The sequence below is a fragment of the Octodon degus genome, unplaced genomic scaffold (genome assembly GCF_000260255.1).
Source record: "Octodon degus isolate 3935 unplaced genomic scaffold, OctDeg1.0 scaffold00308, whole genome shotgun sequence".
In the NCBI taxonomy this organism is placed as follows: domain Eukaryota; kingdom Metazoa; phylum Chordata; class Mammalia; order Rodentia; family Octodontidae; genus Octodon; species Octodon degus.
The window spans coordinates 1,479,614-1,485,876 of NW_004524884.1; positions in this window are offsets into that span (position 1 = coordinate 1,479,614).

Genomic DNA, 6,263 nt, shown 5'->3' on the forward strand with positions numbered 1-6,263 from the left:
ATAAATAAAATTTTAAAAAAAGTACAAGCAACCAAAGAAAATTGGTAAACTAAACTTCGTACCCATTCGAAGACATAAAATAAAAATTAAAAAGTATTGACAAAAAGGTGGGACAAGTAAAATCCTCATACATTGCTTTGGAATTGTGAAATGGTAGTTATATTTTTTGGAAATGGTTGAACAATTCTTAAAATTTTAAACATAACCGAGCCTATAGTGACAGTCAATAAAATAGTGGATACCAGTGATCGGGAGTATAGGATGGTGATTTTTTAATAAGTACCGAGTTTCAGTCTTCTAAATGAAAAATTCTGAAAATCATATGGTGTTGATGATTCTTACACACTAGTGTAAATTTAAATTATGTACTTAAAATAGGAATAATGGTTAATTTGACACTATGTAGATTGTATTTAACTTTTTTTTTCAGTACCGGGGATTGAACTCAGGACCACTAATTCCATGAGCTATGTCCACCCCGATGTAGATTTTATTTTCTTTATTTTATTTTTTATTAGATTTTCTTTTCTTTTTTTTTCAGGGTCTCACTACATAGCCCATATTAGTAGTGATCCTCCTGATTTCTGCATCCCAAGTGCTGGGATCAAGGCTCACGCCACCGCGCCTGGCCTCCATCGCCGGCTCAGCACACCCAGAGGTGGGGCCGGCACGGATGTAGATTTTAAATGATTAAAAATATTAAACTCAGAATTACTACATGGCCCCATAATCACACTATCCAAGTAAAGTTAAAGCACGTGTAAAACCTGTACTTGAGTGTTTATAGCATCACTGTTCATTATAACCACAAAGTAGAAACAGCCTGAATGTCCATTGACTGATAACTAGAAACAGGGAATAGAGGATGAGTGTTAAGGTGTATGGGATTTCTGCTTGGATTGATAAAAACATTATAAAATTAGATCATAGGGACAGCAGTGTAATTTCCTTAAAAGGGTAAAAACAATAATCTGAGTGTGCTGACATATGTCTATAATCTCAGCACTTTATGAGGCTAAGGTTGAAATATTTCAACTTCAAATCCCATCAACCATAAAATTAAAAGTACAATTGGGGCCTTGGGATATAGCTCTGTAGCACAGCACACTTTGATTCAAAGCTCTATACAAAAAACAAAAGAAAGGCATTGCAGAGTTGGTATGCCTTATGAGTTAGATATCAAAAAAACTAGTTGTATAATTTTGCTCATAAATATGATTTTTACTTTCAACAATGAAGCCGTCATTTTATGTTTATTGAAAAGGAAAGCACAATATCATCATGATGAAACAAAGCAGATGCAGTGAAAAATGTAGGAGAATATTTTAGAAACTGGTCAAGTGTCAACTTTATTTATCTAATTACTTTTGTGGCCAGTTCAGGCTGTCCTGAGGGCAGGGCTGGCAGAGCATGTGGTGCTGGAGATTAAACCATGGTCCCTGAGCTTAGCCTAGGCTTGCCTAAGCAGGCACTTTCGATTGCTGAGCTATTTTGCTGGCCCCAATTAACTTTAAATGTGTCGAATTTCTGGATTGGATGATTTTAAAATTCAAAATCTGTAAATTTTCTAACATTTATGATTGCTTATTGTAGATATCTCTATTCTTTCTTGATTTCATACATAAATTTATTTATCTTTCCTGAAATTGTAAAAGTTTCAGGATACACAAAGTTACACCTATTCATTATTCTACTTCATTTTCATATTTGTACTTTGCCAAATTCACAGTTAAAATTATGCTGTGTTTCCAGGTGTGCTGGTACATGCCTATGATTTCAACTCTGGAGACTAAAGCAGGAGAATTGCTGCAAGTTACATACATAGCAATACCCTGCCTCAAAGGACTTACCCCAAAATATTATTTTATGAATTAGCCACCACAAACACTAAAAATATTAAATAAAATCTGAGGTGTAAATGCATTAACAATCAGATATCAGTTGAATTCCACACTATCCATTCATAAAATTAACATAACTATGAAGAATATCTTTGATGAGAATGTGTTTTCTCTTCCATTTTATATTTTAGATTCGCTTTTTAGAAGTAAAACTAGTGAATCAAAACTTAGACTCTTTCTCTCCCAAGGAATGGATTTATAAATATACCTCTTCAGTAACACATTCTCATCAGCATAACAGGTTATCATTAAAAAAATCTGAGAATCATATAAGCAAAATACATCTTATTTAAATTCATTTCTTCTTACTAAGCAGCTTCAAGAACTTTGATCACTACTGACAACTAACTGTTCACTTCTTTTTGAAAGTCTTACTATGGCATTGATGTTTAGCTTGCTTAACTCTTTCAATAATGTGTCTAAGTGTTTTTGTACTAAACACCAATTCAAACAGGAGTTCTGTACAATATTATCTGATAACCAGGAAATGTAAATTGCAATTGTTTCTACCACTCCAATAATCTGAAACTAGTGATAAGAATGAAAGAGAGATTGAGGAAGGGAGGGATGGGGGAAGAGAGAGAGAGAGAGAGAGAGAGAGAGAGAGAGAGAGAGAGAGAGATTCTCATTTACAGTCACTTTGTTTTATACGTAAAACCCACAAATAAAAAAAGTCATTAAAAATAAGCAGGAAAATGAGCTAATCATGTTGATAGTAAGGGTAGAAAAACAAATACTTAATCAAAAGCTGTATTTAGTAACATATGGGATTTCATTAGTAACTTCTACCTTATGTAAATAAGCTTTGTCTGACTCTGAAAATAAAATATTACTAAAAGTAACTATTACTTAGCATAACAGTCTTTACTGTCTCATGTTTTCTTTCCAAGAAATAGATTTTCAGATATAATTGCTGATAAGGAAGTTTGCTAGAAGAATATGTGTATCTACTTCTATATCATCTCTATAATCTCTCTATTTATATCTATATCTATACTTAATATATCCACTTTTCCATTGGTGGGATAAAGTGCCTGATATGAAAAACATAAAGAAGAAAATGTTATTTGACTCATGATTTGGGGGATTAAGTCCATGATTGGCTGGATCAAAAACAAGAACATCATTAGAGAAATGTGAGGGATAGCACAGCACTTGGTTCATGGCAGCCTGAACACAAACAAAAACAGCACCCAAGAAGAAAGGTTCAGAGACTAACTATGTTATTTATCCGCATACTTCTATAACTCATCTTGACATAACCAGAAATATGCTTCACTGATCCTCTAGGGGTGTCACATGCCAATGAAATTGAAAGTTCACATTAATTGTCACAAGGAACTCCTTTTTATCTTGATAACTAGAGAATTTCTTCACAGCACGTTTAGTCCCCAAGGAAACCTCAGGTCAATTTTTTAGCTAACGTCATACAGCTATTCTGCATCCAAATAAGATACAATAATGCCTTCCCCAACATCTCATCAGTTTTAGCATTGCTCAAAATTCCAAATCCAAATTATCCTCTGAGACACCAGGGAAACTTTCAGCTGAGAAGCCATGTAAAGTTAAGAAAAAAAAAAAGATTCTCATTTTCAAAATATGGCACAGGATAAACATTTCATCTCCAAAGGAGAAGAATAGAGGGAATAGAAATGAATGGGACCAAAGTAGGACAAAAACTCTGCAGGACAAATATTAAGTTCTATAGCTCCACATAGAAGCACATGGTGGATGGATGTGAGTTACAGTTTTGGATGGCCCCACACTTATGACATTACTGGTTGCACACCCCACGGCCTCTCTTGTGCTGATTCCACTTATTGTCTACAGCTTACCTTGGTAGACATTCTATGCTCTTGAGATCTCTACATTCCTGGTGATTCTACTGCATATTTGTTGTCTTATTCATACTTGCATGCACTACCTTCTCAGTGGTCCCTTGCCTGGCTTCTCAGGCCTTCCTTTGAAATATGAGAAGGAGCCGATCTCACTCCACAACTCTCACATTCAGCATATCTAAAGAAAACAGCATTATGAGTAAGACAGCAAGGTCTGCTGCCAATATGATGAATAGTTGTCCCCACTCTTCTGTGCCCATGGCTACAGCTGCTTCTGGGTACCTAGGTAATTGAGCATGTTGAAATGAATAATGGTAAATCAACTTGCTAGGTGAGGTCCATCCTAACAAGGAGGTCAGGGGCTGTCACCTCAAACGAAAAGCTTATAATTTCACACTTGAGCCTGTGATGGATATGGTACTGGTGATTTCTGAGATTCTTTCGTGACATCATTTTTCTTGTTTCATTTCAAAGTACTTGAACTTTTCAAAACCACTGATTTCTCCAGATGCAACCCTTCCTTTGGTCACTAAGTTATATGTGGTTCTTGATAGGTTAACTTTTAGGTTCTTGAAATACTTCTGCTTTGATTTTTCTTTCGCAGAACTGGGGATTGAACTCAGGCCCTTGCACGTGCCAGGCAAGTGCTTATTCCACTGAGCCATCTCCCCAGCCCCTTCTGCTTTGATTTTTGTTCTTGATTTTCACTGTATTCTGGCTAAAAGCCCTGGCATTCTCAATGCTATACTTCATTTTAGGCAACTCTGACATTACCTCCACCAGATCTAGTAGTCCCCTGCCCCTCAACCTAACCTTCTCAATGTCCTTTTCATGAGTGTATATAGATAATTTATTTTTGCTAGGGTATAACACATGTGGTCTCTACTTCAGTTCCCAGTAAGATACCCTCTTGAAACATCATGTACCTAGAGTTTACTGTCTATATTTGTACCATCATTCTGTTATTCTGGGCTCTGATCAGCATCACTTTGTCTATTTATAGCCAGCTAAGTCTTCTCTGGTTGACATTTTAAAGCCTTGTTAAATTTTCCCCCCTAATTAGTTACAAATCTTGCCAAACCCATGGCCAGTTATGGTATGATCCATAATATTACTTAATAAGTATATATTTTCTGTACTAGTTAGTGTCTTAGATACTTTTTCATGGCTGAGATGTAACACTTGAAACTCAAAACTTGAAGGAGGAGAGGTTGATTTCTGCTCATGTTTACAGTATGTAGCCTGCTGACTCTGTGGCAGGAAAGATACTGTGAGAGAGTGTCAGATTAAACTGCTCATTTCATGGTGGGAAGGAATTAGAGAGCAAAGGGAAGAGTCAAGCAGGGAGATGCACCCTTCCAGGTCATGTACTCTGTGGACCAGGCCTCGCTTCTCATCACCATACTCATCTACTAAATCTACTACTAATTAAGCATAGTGACCCCAAAATCTAATCACAGTTCACAAGCTTAACCTATGAGTACATGAGCCTTTGGCACATTCTCAATCAAAACCATAATGTTCAGCTTTATCATTTCCCAGTTACTTGAATGCCACAATTTACAGGGTGAAAAGGTTTAATTTGTCTCACAGTTTCAAACATTGCAGTCTTTAATCAGTTGATTTCAAGACAGAAATATGATGAAAGAAGGAGATAACAGAGAAAACATTTCAGTTTGTGATAACAGGCAAGGAAAGCAGAGGAAGATCACACTGAGGAAGGAGAGAGATACGACATAGAGACACTGTTGTCATGCCTCCATTTTCCACACAGATACACCTAACAGTCTGCTTAACTATTACCCAAGGAGGCTTACATGCCACTCAAAATAGTGATCCAATTTAACTGTCACAATATTGTTATTCTACTAAAAGAGATGGCATTTAAGGAAAAATAAACTTTTTAATCTTGCCCATATTTATTGTAAATTCCCTCATTTATTATTTGTCATTTAATCTGTTCTGTGTATAAAAACTTATTTTGTACAGAGATGAGTTAGTAAGTTGAGATGAAAAATACAAAGAAAACACTGCTGAATGTCACTGAATGAAAAAGGAGGTTTAAAACACTGCCATGTATGCTCTTCCACTTGATTCACCAGACTTGGGACCATGTAAGTTTTTTCCTTTCCCCAAAGTCAAACTGAGAATATATGCAAATGTCTTGAATTAATTCAGGACATTGAGGCAACCACAACAACACAATTAGACAAGCTACAAAGAGGACTTCCAGAACTGCTGTAGGAGGTTACAGAAGCAATGGGATCTTCATTAAATGGTCTGCGTATCTTGTGGTTGAGAGAGGGAGGAAAGAAAGGAGAAGGGGCAAAAACTAAGAAAATATTTTATGCACATGTAGTACTTTCCACATTAAATGTAATCACTATGAATCAAGAGTATTTATTGAAAATACAAAATAAATAAAAAGGGAGTATTTATTGAAAATACAAAATAAAAATAAATAAATACAAAAAAATAAAAATAAATAAAATTTAAAATGTTTAATGGAAATCCTCCTACATAT